Source organism: Eubalaena glacialis, chromosome 2 (assembly GCF_028564815.1).
Source record: "Eubalaena glacialis isolate mEubGla1 chromosome 2, mEubGla1.1.hap2.+ XY, whole genome shotgun sequence".
Taxonomy (NCBI): domain Eukaryota; kingdom Metazoa; phylum Chordata; class Mammalia; order Artiodactyla; family Balaenidae; genus Eubalaena; species Eubalaena glacialis.
In genome coordinates, this window is record NC_083717.1 from 78926332 (window position 1) to 78941979 (window position 15648).

A 15648-nucleotide genomic window follows, 5' to 3' on the forward strand; every position below is an offset into this window, starting at 1 on the left:
TCCAATATCGATACTTTGTGTGTTCTTTTTGTTTCTAATGTTGTCATATATTTTACTTTTTAACTAGGTTATAAAGACAGAATACAGTGTTACCATTTTTACTTTAAATCATCTTTTAGAGCAATTAAATACTTAAAAAATTTTATATTCACCTTCATTTTTTCCATTTCTAGTGTTCATTTCTTTATGTAGCTCTTGGTTTCTTTCTAATATCACATTCCTTTTGCCTAAACAACTTCCTTTGAAATATCTCATACTGCAGATCTACTGGTGATTACTTCTTCCATGCTTTTTTCCTTCAAAAAAATCTTTATTTTTCATTTTTGAAAGTAATTTTTTGGTGAGTATAGAATTCTGGGTTAACTTTTCTTTCAGCAGTTTAAAGAAGTCATTTTATTGTCTCTTGGCATGCATATTTTCTGATGTGATGTCTTACTGTAATTTTTATCTTTGTTTCTATATATGTATATAATGTGTGAATTTCTTTGGCTGCCCTCAAGATTTTGTCTTTATCTTTAGTTCTTATCAGTTTGAACATGATGTGTCTAAGTCTGGTTTGCTCAGTTGTTTATTTATATGTTTATGTATTTATGTATTTATTTTTGGCATTCATCCTGATCGGTATTCTCTGACTTGTCCTGTATCTTCTACTTCTGGGGTTTCAATTTCACATATGTTATACCATTTGATATTAATCCCTGTTCTTAGATGCCCTGTTCTAGTCTCCCCATCCCCTCCTCCCCGCCTCCCGCCACGCTTTTTTTTCTTAGTGTTTCAGTTTGGGTAATTTTTATCTATTGACCTATTTACAGATTCATTTTTCAGCCGTGTAAGGTCTACTGTTGAACCCATCAAAAACATTTTTCATTTCTGTCATTGTGGTTTGTTTGGGGTTTTTTTCCTAGCATTTGCATTGATTCTTACAGTTTCTGATCCTTTGATAAAATTCCCATCTGATCATGCATGTTGTCCTCCTTTTTCTACCAAAGCATTTAACATATTAATCATAGTAATTTAAAATTTTCTGTCTGATAGTTCCAACAGCTGGGTTGTATCTAAGTCTGGTTCTGCTAATTGTTTTATCTTCTGACAGTGTACTTTTGTTTTTTTTCCTTTGCTTTTTCTGTGTATGTTTGGTTGAAAGCAAGACATTATGTGTAGGACTGAGATAAATAGTATTTATATCTGAAAATGGGCATGATTTTTCTCATGTTAGGCCATTAGTGTGGGATTTGGTCTACCTAGTAGTGAGTTGACTTGGGTTTTGTTTTTTTTTAGTCACTGTGGTTACCCTCCATATACTGCCAAGTTCAATTCCTGTAGTATTTCCTTGCGCTTAGGGTGGAAGTTATATTACTGGAGGTTTTTTTCTCGGTATCATTGCTCCACACTCAGTTTTAGCCTTTCTGTGTGAGACTGAGCCACAGAGGTTGTCTCTCTCTCTCTACACTCTTACTTTCTTCCAGCAGTACTGCTGTTGCTTGTTATTTGATGTTTGCTAGCCCAGTGGCGGGTGGTGGGGATTGCTGTGATGTTCTCTGTTGTTCTCAGGCTCTCAAGCTGGCTCTGTGTCTCTGGGTCTTGAGAGTAGATATGTTTTCTTCCATCACCCAGTTGGCCCACGTACCCTGGGGACAACAGGGTTTGCCTCTCTTCTTTCCAAATACATAAAAGCATGGACATGAAGAAAACTTCCGAATTCATCATTTCATAACATCATCCACTGATTCTTTCCCGATGCATTCATACTAGAATAAATCATCAAACTCTTACTTTCCTTTGATTGCCCTGTTGCATCTGTGTCAAGTAAAACCAACCTTTTCTTACATAAACCAACTTTCTTAAGTTTATTTTTTGTTAAAAGAAAAAAAGCTTATGCTAAAAATTTAGCAGGCCATAAGCAGAGTTAAAGGAAGCCATATTGAATGGAAGGCCACATAGAACAGTTTTGGTCTGGTACTTCTTTCAAATATATGTGGTGTGGCTGGTCCCTCAAATAGACCCAGGTGTTTAAGTACACATGTGAGATGGTGGATAGCTTGAATTATTCTTCAAGATTTTGATCAGATGCATTGTAGTGGAATCAATGTTATACCCCAATAATATTTTCCTGTTGTCACTTTTTCATTTGTATAGTTTTACATTTCCTCTTTCAAAATTAATTCCTTTCATATGCTAGATTGTATTTGGAATTCATATAATATAGTGAGTTTCTAAAACAGTCTCTGTTCTGCTACTATGTATATTCTATACACTGCAACATTTTACTGATTTTATATCCTAATTATATATATATATATATATGTATATATATACCATAACTCTTCTCCTCTAGTCTGATGGTTAGTGTAGTTTCATTATAACTAAGAGGGGTAAGAGAGAGAAGGTGGGTACAGATGCCTTTCTCTTTTGTTGCTTCCTTCAAGGCTTTTAGGGAACACTTGATAGCATGTTCCAGGAATCTTTGTATTGGGAACAAAGATGAATAAAATTATTTCCCTATCCCCAAGGTGGTCAAAATCTAGTAGGACAATTAGACATGAAAGAATTGTAATGCAGTAAGATAACTACCATATTCCAAGCATATCAGGTATGGTAGGTACACACAAGAGTCCTCTCAGGGTGACTTTATGGTGTTTTTCTCTCTCTTTTTAAAAATATTCTTTTCTCAATTCAAACATACACATAGTATGCAAAATAGAGGTTCCCTGTAATTTCACTAATGAAAGGGCAAATTAACCCTATAGCCTATTTCTGTAAGACTACTTGGGGCTATCCATAAAGAATTTCTAAGGTTTTTGTTTTTGTGGTTTTTTTTGTTGTTTTTTTTTTAAACAACAGCTCCTGTTAATTTTTTTATTTTTATTTATTTATTTTATTTATGGCTGTGTTGGGTCTCCGTTTCTGTGCGAGGGCTTTCTCTAGTTGCGGCAAGTGGGGGCCACTCTTCATCGCGGTGCGCGGGCCTCTCACTATCGTGGCCTCTCTTGGTGCGGAGCACAGGCTCCAGACGCGCAGGCTCAGTAGTTGTGGCTCACGGGCCTAGTCGCTCCGCGGCATGTGGGATCTTCCCAGACCAGGGCTCGAACCCGTGTCCCCTGCATTGGCAGGCAGATTCTCAACCACTGCGCCACCAGGGAAGCCCTGTTTTTGTTTTTTGTTCTGTTTTTATTGCTTTTTGCTTTGTAACTTTTTCAGACACTTGAGAGTTTCAGACTTTGTAAAATTACTTTTTATTTTTATCAAATTAAAAATTAAAAATTTGTGTGGATAGTTTATCATAAAAGTAGTGACTCATCTCCCTCACCCTTTTCCATCCAACTCTTCAGAGGTAGCCATTTTCAACTCTTTTAGCTATTTGATGTAATATTTATCTCCATATTTCTAAATAATGTAACCATATTTTTACTTGTCTTTTTTTCAACTAGGAGTGACTGTTACAGTAATTAAGAATTTGCTTCTCTAGACCACCATCCCTACTTTCCTTTATCCCCCCAACCCCAGCATCCCAGCCAGGGCCAGAATTAGAATGAGGCAAGTGAGACCTCACCTCTGGCAAAAAATTCAAGGGAGCTACAAAAAATTCAATAATCAGATAAATATTTTCTTTCAATATATTTAAGAATAAAAATTAATGCAGAGTAATCCATGATGAACATAATTTCAAAATTGTAATTATAGACAGCATCCAGCCTTGCATTTGTATGACCCTGAGAGTCAATGCACATGGGGGACACAAGCACAGCAAGGTCTCACTTCTGCTTTTTTGATGGTCCTTGTTCAGTCATGAGGGAAGGTGACAAGTTGTTTTCATTGTTTGTAGCTTCACATGGTACTGCTAAGTGAAAGGTAAACTTTAATTACAAAAACATGTTTATATGATATTTTTTACAATATTATTAAGGGCACTAAGGTAAGTAATACAAATTTTATTTATTAATATATTTGACCTTTCATAAATAAATTTGATGAAATGTGAAAATTTTCTGAAAAAGTATTTTCTTACCAGGAAACTTGATACGTTCTTCACTTAAAACAGTGATAATTTACTGTTACTCACTTGTTTATATAAAAAATATTTTTCACTACTTTTTTTTCACCCCATTGGTCTGGAAACCTGGTATGTAGTTTTCTGTTGTTTATAATTATTGATTCTTGTATTTTTCATACAAATGTTTATGTAGACCTGTTAAATATTATAATTTATATGAACTAATTCATATAAATTAATTATTTATTATATTTAACTGAATGTATTAATTAAAAATAAATATATTTAAAATTTATACTAAAATTCTTAAAAATAAATATGGCATTTAAAAACTCAAGTGGTCCATTGTTTAGAAGAAGAAGAAAAATGCATGCAGAAATTGATCAAAATTATAGGGGACAGTAACAGGTTTGGTAGAAAAAAATATTCCAGCTACTTAAAATGAAATCTCTAACATTGACACTATTAGAATAGAATTACTATGAAATATAGAGTTAAATAAAGAATTTTCTTTGAATTGTGCAAAAAAGGTAAGATAATGGCATGTTAGAAATTTCAGAAGCTAGTGAATATAAGCATGTGCAAGAAAATAGAAGATGCTATTTGAATTAAATGTTTAATTCTTCATCATGGCCACCACTTGTTTCTAATAAAGTAAAATGATTTTAATAGAGCATGGGACCATCCAAGGACAAGATGCAGATTGTAGAGTATGAGTTTCACATGGTGGGCAAAGATTTTCAAAAGATGGGTCTTTTAAAAAATTGTCTAGTGGTGAGTTAATTCATTGTGACTGGCTCATTTATTCCAAAGAATCCTTGTCTTTAGTTTGTTTCCTGTGCATTCTTTTTAGCAAAAATTACAACAGAATCAAATATTTACAACTCAAAAAGTGGTTTCAAAGATTGGAAAAATTTAAACAGATTTTGTGATAATGAAAAAATCATATTTCATCATGACGCTTTTTTTAAATGGAAGTGTTTTTTAATGTATATTCAGACTGATAGTTTAATAGATGATGCTTTACAGAATGTGATAAAATATGTGTGATTTTACATATTGTATGTTTTGTGCAAAAATAATTTATCTCTTAAAGTATCACAAGAAATTATTGGAAGCTCAGATGCTGGAATGTTCTAAATTCAGTTGAACTAAGGACATTAAAATCATATAGCTAATCATTAAAAATATTATGTGTTTCATTTGTATAGTAAAATTCAAAGCAAATTTGTAATGTTATTAGGAAATCATGTTAAATCTGAAATACTAGGAAGAATAAAAGAAGCAAAATAATTTTTCTTACTTTTTGATTATAAACCAGATATAGTACATCATGAATTAATGTTTATGATTACTAGGTATATTTACATTAAGAATGATGTCATTGCAAGAGAAGAAAGTTTTGACTTAATTGCAACAAAATTAAAAACTAGATTAATTATATCTCAATAAAGCTGTTATTTAAAAAAAAAGCTAGATATGGTCTAGCTTATCACATTATCAGTAAGTTAGCAAGAGTTGATACTTATGTAAAAAAATTGTCCTGGCCAGAATATGATAATGGAATAGATATGGCACATGTATACAAGTGTGTATAAGCCAGTATTTCTCCCCCAAAATAATTATGCCAAATTTGTGCCTTGCTCAGCTCATAATCATAATTTAATACAAATAATGCTGCATTTGTGAATTCAAATATCATCTTTTTTTTGGTATTGTACAAAGGATACATATTTTAGGACTGGGGTAATACAGTGAGCAGATGGACTATTCTTGTCAATTCTGAAAACAACATTAAAATCATAGATACCTGATGGGCATCAAGATTAAATGCAATCAAGATACTTGATACTTTGCACACAAATTAGAGATGTGTATCAGATATGAAAAGATATAATATCGAATGTCAGAATACATTATGTTGAGGTCAAAAGCATCTTGGTACAAAAATATTACAGATTTTTACACATTATATGGGATGGTATTTTGAACAAAGTGGCAAAAGTTTAATAAAGCTTTACAGTTAGAAAGCATGACCATATATAAAGCTCCGTGCTTAATAAAAATCCTATTCCTTTCCTTACCACAAATGAAAGTAATTTTGAAAGTGTGTTCAGTGAATGTAAAACTTGAGCAAGAGATGTGAATATTCTTCCTGAATTTGAAAATAAGTGAAAAAGAAATTGGAAATGCATGAATCACTAAATGAGAGTATTGATAATTATGGGAAAAGTGCTTTTCAAGTAGACATTAGGTTATAAATGACCTAACTTCATATTTGAAATAGATATATGAAAAATTAAATGAAATGTCTTCAGATTTTGAACTTTTAAACTGGAGAAAAGTTATTTTCTATAGATTACATCTGATTTACAAAAAGCAGCTACTGACCCAGCTTTTAAATATTTTGACAATTTAAATTCTATAGAAATTTCATGTGGAATTGTTTAAAACAACATAAAATATTAATAAATTGTGATATAATGTAGGCCTTATATTTGGGTCTTCTAAAACTGATTAACAAAGTGGTGTTCAAAATTTTAAAACAATACCAGCCACAGTAGCATCCTGCAAAAGAAGTTTCAGTAAGCTGAAGTTAATTTTAAATTATTTAGAATTGTCACTGGGTCAAGAGAAATTGCCAAGCATGGCAATTTACTTATTTGAAACAAGATAAGAAAAGAAGTAGACTTTGAAAATGTTATTGACGTGCTTGCTTCCATTAAAGCCAGAAAAGTAAAATGATAATAAATTCTGGTTTTGGTAGGCATAAAATGTTTAAACTTAAACTACTATTGTGAGTTTAATATACCTACTTTTCAACTCTTCAATATTTTTCAATTACTTTAATGTTCTGGGGGGAAAAAAACTTTAAAAAATATACAGAGAGGAGAATTGTGGGAAGATGGCACAGTAGGAAGCACCAGGAATCTGGCTCCCCACCTAGACAGCAATTGCACAGATTGAATCTATCTGATATAACTATTTTGAAGCTCTAAAGTCTGTTGAAGGCTTGCAACTTCGAGACAAAGGCTTGCAACTTCGAGGCGAAGACTTGGAGAGTGAATTGCAGTTAATTTCCATCAATTTAAGCACTTAGCACTGTAACAGCCATATGGCAGGCAGCTGTGCACATGTTCCTGGAGCAGCTTGCACACAACTTATGGGAGCCAGAGTGGGCAAAAAAGACCTTGTCCTCCAGATATGGGGAATCTGGTTGCTGCTTCTTATCAAGGAGTTGCAGACAAAGAAGTGGGCACATTATTGTTGCACCCCCCCCCATTGTTGCAAGCCCCTTCCCCTCCAGCTGAAGTGACTTCCAAGGAATTTAAATGGACAGCCCTTTTTCTCCCTTCATTTTTCACTTTTCCCCCTTTCAGGAGCCAGACATTAAAGACTTAGGACATTCAAAAACAACTGTGTATGTGGGTAAAATTAGAAAGAGATTGCATATGCCCAGGGAAAGGCTCAGAAAAGACATAAGAAGACCTTAAGTTTACACCTCAGGGTGATTTGGGAACAGAGACAGCCTACAACAATAAAAATTAAAAATTAAAATAAAAATTAATAAAACAGGCAAATGCTGGGCAAGGGGAAGAATCTGATTCCCGGAGTTACTACATTATTAGACTCAACTGTCCAGTGTTCAACCAAAAATCACAAGGCATACAAAGAAACAGGCAAGTATGGCCCATTCAAAACAAAAAAAAAAATCAACAGAAACTTTTCCTGAAAAAGACATAATAGTAGATATACTAGACAAAGAATTTAAAACAACTGTCTTAAAGATGCCCAGAGAACAAAAGGACTGTGGAGAAAGTCAAGAAAACAGTATGTGAACAAAATGGAAATATAAATAAAGGGATAGAAAACCTAAAAGAAACCAAAAATAAATTCTGGAGATGAAAAGTGCAATAACTGAAGATGAAAAATTCACCAGAGGGATTCAAAGGCAGATTTGAGCAGACAGAAGAAAGAATCGGCCAACTTGAAGATAAGACAATAGAAATTATTGAGTTTGAGGAACAGAAAGAAAACAGATTGAAGAAAAGTGAACAGAACCTAAGGGAGCTGTATGACACCATTAAGCAGTCCAACATTCACATCATGAGAGTCCCAGAAGGAAAAGAGAGAATATTTGAAGAAATAATGACTGCAGACTTCCAAAATTTGATGAAATACATGAATGTAAACATTCAGAAAGCACAATGGATTCCAAGTAAGATGAACTCAAAGAGACCCACACTAAGACACGTTATAATTAAACTTCCAAAAGATAAAGAGAATCTTGAAAGCAGCAAAGAGAAGTGAATCATCACATACAAGGAATTCTCAATAAAATTATCCACAGACTTCTCATCAGGAACTTTGGAAGCCAACAGGCAGTGGGTCGATATATTCAAAGTTCTAAAAAGAAAACCTCAAGAATCCTCTATCCAGCAATTCTGTCACTCAAAAGTTAGAGAGAAAGTAAGACATTCTCACATAACCAAAACTGAGAGAGTTCTTGACCACTAGATCTGCCCTGCCAGAAGTGCTCAAGGGAGTCCTGCATGGTGAAATGAAAGGACAGTACATGACAACTCAAAGCTCTGTGGCAAAATAAAGATCTCAATAAAGGTAAGTGCATGGGAAATTATAAAAGCTAGTATTTTGTAACAGTGATTTGTAGCTGTACTTTTTGTTTTCTACATGAGTTAAGAGATGAATGCATTTAAAGAAAAAAAAAACAATTTTTAGTGTAAAATTTAGTATTTCTCTAACTTTGGTTTGTAACTTCTAATTTTGTTTCCTACATAATTTAGGTGACTAATGCATTTAGTTTATATCTAGGTATACAATGAATAAAGATGTAATTTTCTGACATCAGCAACCAAAAGGAATGGGGATGGAACTATAAAGGAACAGAGTTTTGGTATGTTATTGAAATTAGCTGGTATAAATTCAGATTAGAGGGTTATAACTTTAGGATATTACATGTAATCCTCAAAGTAACCATAAAGAAAATAGCTATAGAATATACACAAGGGGAAATGAGAAAAGATTTTAAACATTTCACTACAAAAAAATCAACTAAACAGAAAAGAAGTCGGTAATGAAGGAAATGAGAGCCAAAAAAGTAATAAGATATATAGAAAACAAATAGCCCAATGACAAAATAAGTCCCTCCTTATCAGTAATTAATCTAAATGTTAATGGATTAAACTTTCCAATCAAAGGACAGAGGTTGGCAGAATGGATAAAATACACATGATCCAACTATGTGCTGTATACAAGAGACTCACTTGAAATTCAAAGACACAAGCTGAAAGTGAAAGGACGAAAAAGATAGTCCATGCAAATAGTAACCAAAAGAGAGTATGGGTGGCTTTACTAATATCAGACAAAATAGACTTTCAATCAAAAAAGCTTACAAGAGAAAAAGAAGGACATTATATATTAATAAAAAGTTTACTACAGCAAGAAGATATAGCAATTATGAATATTTACACACCTAATGACAGACTGCCAATTTATATGAAGCAAAAACTCACAGAGTTGAAGGGAAAAATAGACAATTATACAGTAATAGTTGGAGACTTCAGTACTCTACTCACAATAATTGATAGAATAATTAGACATAAGTAAGGAACTAGAAGACTTAATAAACCTACTAGATTTGCAGACATACACAGAACACTCTACCCAGCAACAACAGAATACACATTCTTCTCAAGTATACATGGGACATTTTCCAGGGTAGACCATATAGTAAGCCACAAATTAAATCTCAGTGGATTTTAAAAGATAGATGTCATACAAAGTATCTTCTCTGATCACAGGATGAAATTAGAAATCAATAATAAAAGGAAAAATGAAAAATTCACCAGATTTTAGAAATTAAACAATACACTTTAAACCAACCAATGGATCAAAGAAGAAATCACAAGAGAAATTAGCAAATACTTAGACAAGAATGAAAAGAAAAATACAACATGCCAAAACTTCTAAAATGCAGTGAAAGTGATGCTAAAAGGGAAATATATGGCTGTAAATCCTTATATTAAAAAATGAGAGATCTCAAAGCAACAACCTAACTGTACAACTTAAGGAACTAGAAAAAGAAGGAGAAACTAAATCCAAAGCTGGCAGAAGGAAAGGAGTAAAACTAGCACAGGAATAAATGAAACAGAGAATAGAAAAGCAATAGAGAAAAGTTGGTTCATTGCGAAGGTCAACAAAATTGACAAACCTTTAGCCAGAAATACTTAAAAAGAGAGAAGACTTAAATTACTAAAATCAGAAATGAAAGTGGGTACATTACTACCATTTCTATAGAAATAAAAATGATCTTAAGAGAGTACTATGAACTCTATGCCAACAAATTAGATAACCTACATGAAATGGACAAATTGCTAGAAACTCAAAACGTAGCAAGACTAAATCATGAAGAAATAGAAAATCTGAGTATATCCATAACTAGTAAGGAGATTGAATGAGTAATCAAAAATCTCTTAACAAAGAAAACCCCGTGACCTGATGACTTCTCTAGTGAATTCTAACAAACATCTAAATAAGAACTAATAGCACTTCTTTCAAACTTTTCCGAAGTTGAAGAGGAAGAAATATTTCTAAACTCATTCTGTGAGGCCAGCATTACCCTGATACCAAAGCCAGACAAAGACAATACAAGAAAAGAAAACTACAGATAAACATCCCTTATGAACATTGATGCAAGTATCCTCAACAAAATACTAGCAAACAGAATTAAGCAATATATTAAAAGGATTATATACCATGAACAAATGGGATTCATTCCTGGAATGCAAGGACGGTTCAATATATGAAAATTGATCAATGTAATAAGCCACCTCAATGAAAGGAAGCAACAAAAACCACATTATCATCTCAATTGATGCAGAAATGGTGTTTGACAAAATTCAGCACCCTTGCATGTTAAAAATGCTCAACAACCTAGAAACAGAAGGAAACTGCTTCAACATAATAAAGCCATATAAGAAAAACCCACAGCAAACATCATACTCAATGGTAAAGGACTAAAATATTTTCCTCTAAGATTAAGAACAAGCAAGATGTCCACTTTCACTACTTCTTTTCAACATAGTACTGGAAGTTTTAGCCAGAGCAATTAGTCAAGAGAAAGAAAGAAAAGGCATCCAAATTGGAAAAGCAGTAAAATTATCTCTGTTAGCAGATGATATCATTTTATATGTAGAAAACCCTAAAGATTTCATACAAAACCCTATTAGAACTTAAATTAACTCAGCAAAGTAAATAGCAGGACACAAAGTCAGCACACAAAAATCAGTTGTATTTCTATACACAAGTAATGAACAATTTGAAAAGGAAATTACAAAACAATACAACTTTAATAGCATAAAAAAGAATAAAATACTTAGGAATTTACTTAATCAAAGAGGTAAAAGACTTCTACAAAGAAACTATAAAACTTTATTGAAAGAGATTTGAGAAGACATAAAAAAATGGAAAGACAACCCATGTTCATGGATTGGAAGACTTAATATTGTTAAAATGCCTATGGTACCCAAAACAATCTACAGATTTATTGCAATCCCTGCAAAAATCCCAAAGATGTTTTTTGCAGAAATAGAAAAACTCATCCTAAAATTTATATGGAAGCTCAAGGGACTTCAAATAGCCAAAACAACTTTGAAAAAGAAGAAAAAAACTGCAGCACTCAAATGTCCTGTTTTTAAAATTTATGACAAAGCTGCAGTAAACAAAACAGTGTGGTATTGGGATAAAGACAGACCTATAGACCAAAGGAATAGAATAGAGAGCCCAGAAATAAACCTTTGTATATATGGTCAAATGATTTTTATGGGGGTGCCAAGACCAATGGGGAAAGGACAGTCTTTTTAATAAATGATGCTGGGATAACTGGATATCCATATGCAAAAGAATTAAGTTGTACTCTTACCCAGCACTATATACAAACATTGACTCAAAATTGATAAGGGACTTAAATGTAAGACCTAAAATAATAAAGTTCTTAGAATAAAACAAAGGACAAAAACTTCATGACATTGAAATTGGTAGTGATTTTTTTGGTTATTACACCAAAGGCACAGGTAATGAAAGAAAAAAATTGTACAGATTAATAATTTTGTGCATCAAATATACTATCCAGTGAATAAAAAGGCAACCCATAGAATGGGAGGAAATATTTGCAAATCATATATATGATAAGGAATTAATATCTAGAATATATAGAGAACTCATAAAACTCAATAACAACAAAAGCAACCCAATTCAAAAATACATAAAGGACTTGAACAGGCATTTCTCCAAAGAAGATATACAAATGGCCAATAAACACATAGATGTACAACATCACTAATCATTAGAGAAATGCAAATCAGTGAGATACCACCTCACACCCATTAGGATGGCTACTGTTAAAACAAAAACCAAAAAACCCACAGACACATAAACACACACACACACACACACACACACACACACACACACAAAACCACAAAAAACTCCAAAACCAGAAGACAGGTGTTGATGCTGATCTGGAGAAATTGATGCTTTGTACACTGTTGCTGGTAATGTAAAATGGTACAGCCATTGTGGAAAGCAGTATGGCAGTTCCTCAAAAAAATTATATGATCCAGCAATTCCTCTTTTGGGTATACTGTACCCAAAAGACTTGAAAGCAAAGAGTTGAAGAGATATTTGTACTCCTATTTTCATAGCAGCGTTATTCACAACAGCTAAAACATGGAAGTAAACCAAGTGTCCATCAATAGACGAATGAATAAGCAAAATGTGGTATACGCATACCATGGAATATTCAGCCATAAGAAGGAAGGGGATTCTGCAATATGGATCAACTTTGAGGACATTTTGCTAGTGAAATAAGCCAGTCACGAGAAGACAGATATTATGTGATTTCATTTGTATGAGGTACTTAAAATAAAAGAGAGAGTATCGTGGTGGTTTCCAGAGGCTTGGGGGAGGGGAGAATAAGGAGTTGTTGTTTAATGGGTGTAGAGTTTCAGTTTTACAAGATGAAAAAAGTTATGGGGATGGATGGTGGTAATGATTGCATAACAATGTGAATGTATTTAATACCAGTTAACTATACATTTAAAAATGGTTAAGATGGTAAATTTTATGTTATGTGTATTTTATCTCTTGTTTCTATATGGCTTGGCATAGCACTGATGTCAGCATAGTTAACATCACAGTTTTTGAGACCATTATGTATACTGAGCCAGGAAGTGTACTATGATTTTCTTTCCTATACTTCATTTTACTTTTCTGGGTAAAAATATTTTTTTTACTGATTTGTTTAGTCTTCTGTGCACCTAATGCTGTTTTTTAAAATGTTGCGATGTGTTGTCTAATGTTTGGAAATATTTTTTCCAAATGTTCACACACATCAAAAAAAAAATTGTTGGAGGGCCTGGAGATCTTCTCTCTGATCTGCTTTAGTTTAAACTAGTTGCTGTCTAAGCCTAATGCATAATTTGTTGTATCAGGATTTTACTTTGCCACTTTCTTGTGTTGGATGTCCTGTTTCCTGAACTGTGAGTTCCTCTTTTCTTGTTTTACTCTTTATTTTGATGCAGCATGTCGTCTAACAACTTCCACAGAAAGGTTGATTCTTTTTTCACTTAGTGTAAATTTAAAACTGTATTTACTCTAATGATAGTTTGGCTGAAGTACATAGAAAACATTTTTCCTACGCATATTTGAAAGTATTGTTTTCGTTAAGTCTGATGCCATTTTTGGGCCACTTTCTTTGTGTTTATGTTATTTTATTCTTTCTGGCAACTTTAATGATTATCTCTATCTCAGGTGTTTTGAAATTTCATATGTTCACCCATCATCCTTTTTTCATTCATTATGGTAGGAATTTGATAAGCCTTTGTAATTTTGGATATTTCTGTTTGGGGGAAATTTTCTTGTTTTATTTCTTTGGTAAATTTTCACTTTTATTTTCTCTGTTCTCTCTTTTTTTTGAAACTCCTACTGATCTGACACTACTTCCTGCATCAACTCTTTTGATTGTATGGCATTTTCTTTCTTGCCTTCCATCTTTTTGTCCTTTGATTCAACCTTTCAAAAAAGATTTTCTAAATTTAATTGCTTATTTTAGTTGCCATATATTTAGTGTTGAATTGTTCTTTTTATTTGTTCTTCAGTTGTTTTGTCTTCATAGTTTTTTGTTCTTGTTTAATGGACATAACATTTCATACCTCTCCAGGGATATTAAATATATATTATACGTATTTATTTTGTTTCCAGCAAAGTCTCTGATGTCTCCTAGCCTCTTTCTTTATTCTCTTGTTTATTTTATTTTTTTTATTTTTATTTTTTATTTTCTTTCTCTTGTTTATTTTGATCTGTCTGATGTAAAGGATGTCTTCAGTTGTGTGGTGATCCTTGGCTGTCCATAAAAGTGAAGCGCTAAAAAGTTTATCAAAAACCCTGTGTTTGGACAGGGACAGGACTGCCTTGCATAGCCATACAGGTTGTGCACTGCAGCACTCCACAGGGTACAACCCTGGTATATTTATATATACCCCTTAGTACTCTCAAAATGTACTGATGTTTACAGTACTAGAAATTAAAAGTATGAAATTTTAAAAATACTGTTACTTAAAATGACAAATATTTTTCTGAAAAATAACTATTTGTCAAAACAAAAGAAATTTAGTTAGAATGAAATTGTTTTACGCTTTTGCATATCTCTTTAATGTCTAGTTAAATAGAAGGAAACTGGATCCTCATGTTTCTGCATTCAATCTGTTGTGACATGTTATATTGGTTGAAATATAAGAAGAATACCCAGCCTCATCTAGTACTTTAATCTCTTCAGATAATTGTGATTATTCTTTTTTATGACATCAAAAGTAGACAAGTGGACTTTTTCTTAAAAGGTTTGTTGCAATGTGGAATCTGACTCCATATCACTGAACTTTTTGTACTCTATTACATTAAAATCTACTGGTTTGGCTTACACTTTGATTGGCTCTTTTATCCATGCATGATTTTATAACAATGTGCATTTAGTCATTTGGAATATATTGGTTCACAAGTTACATAGATCTTCTAAGTGTTGACATGTTTCATTATATAATATCAGGTAATCACATTCATTAATATTAGCATTAATCTCGTGAATAGTGGATACAAGTTATCCTAAAATTTAATTTTTCCTTGAATTTTATTACTGGCAACAAATACTGTTGGTTCTTTTCTTTGATGTGACATGCTCACTTTGTCAGTTTCGAAGAAAATGTCTTCTAAATACTCAAGTCTAAATATGCATAGTTTGACAGTCATTCTTTAAAATAAAAATCATGTTCCATGAAAAAAATGTGGCCAAGTTCAGCTTGCAACTCAGTCACAGACCCAAGTGTTTTTAGTGCGCAATAGCAGTGCTTTATGCATATATGGTATTTCATTACACAGAATATTAAAAAGACATGTACTCAGTGACTGATATTTAATAAAATTAATTTTACTGCTGGTGTATGCCAGTGGAGAATACAGTGACTACTAGTACAGTTTTGGTTCTATGTCAGTGCCTTGATTTGAGTTAAGATGCCAGCATTTTTACTCACCACTGCTTTAGTACCAAGAATTTTAACCTCACATGCCTCCTGAAAGTGTCTTGG

The 15648-nt window shown here is 32.7% G+C and overlaps 1 protein-coding gene across 5 annotated transcripts in view; it reads left to right on the forward strand.

The window, feature by feature from the left end:
• ZNF280D (zinc finger protein 280D) overlaps positions 1-15648 on the forward strand; it is a 121117-nt gene that overhangs the window by 100107 nt on the left and 5362 nt on the right. The window lies entirely within an intron of this gene.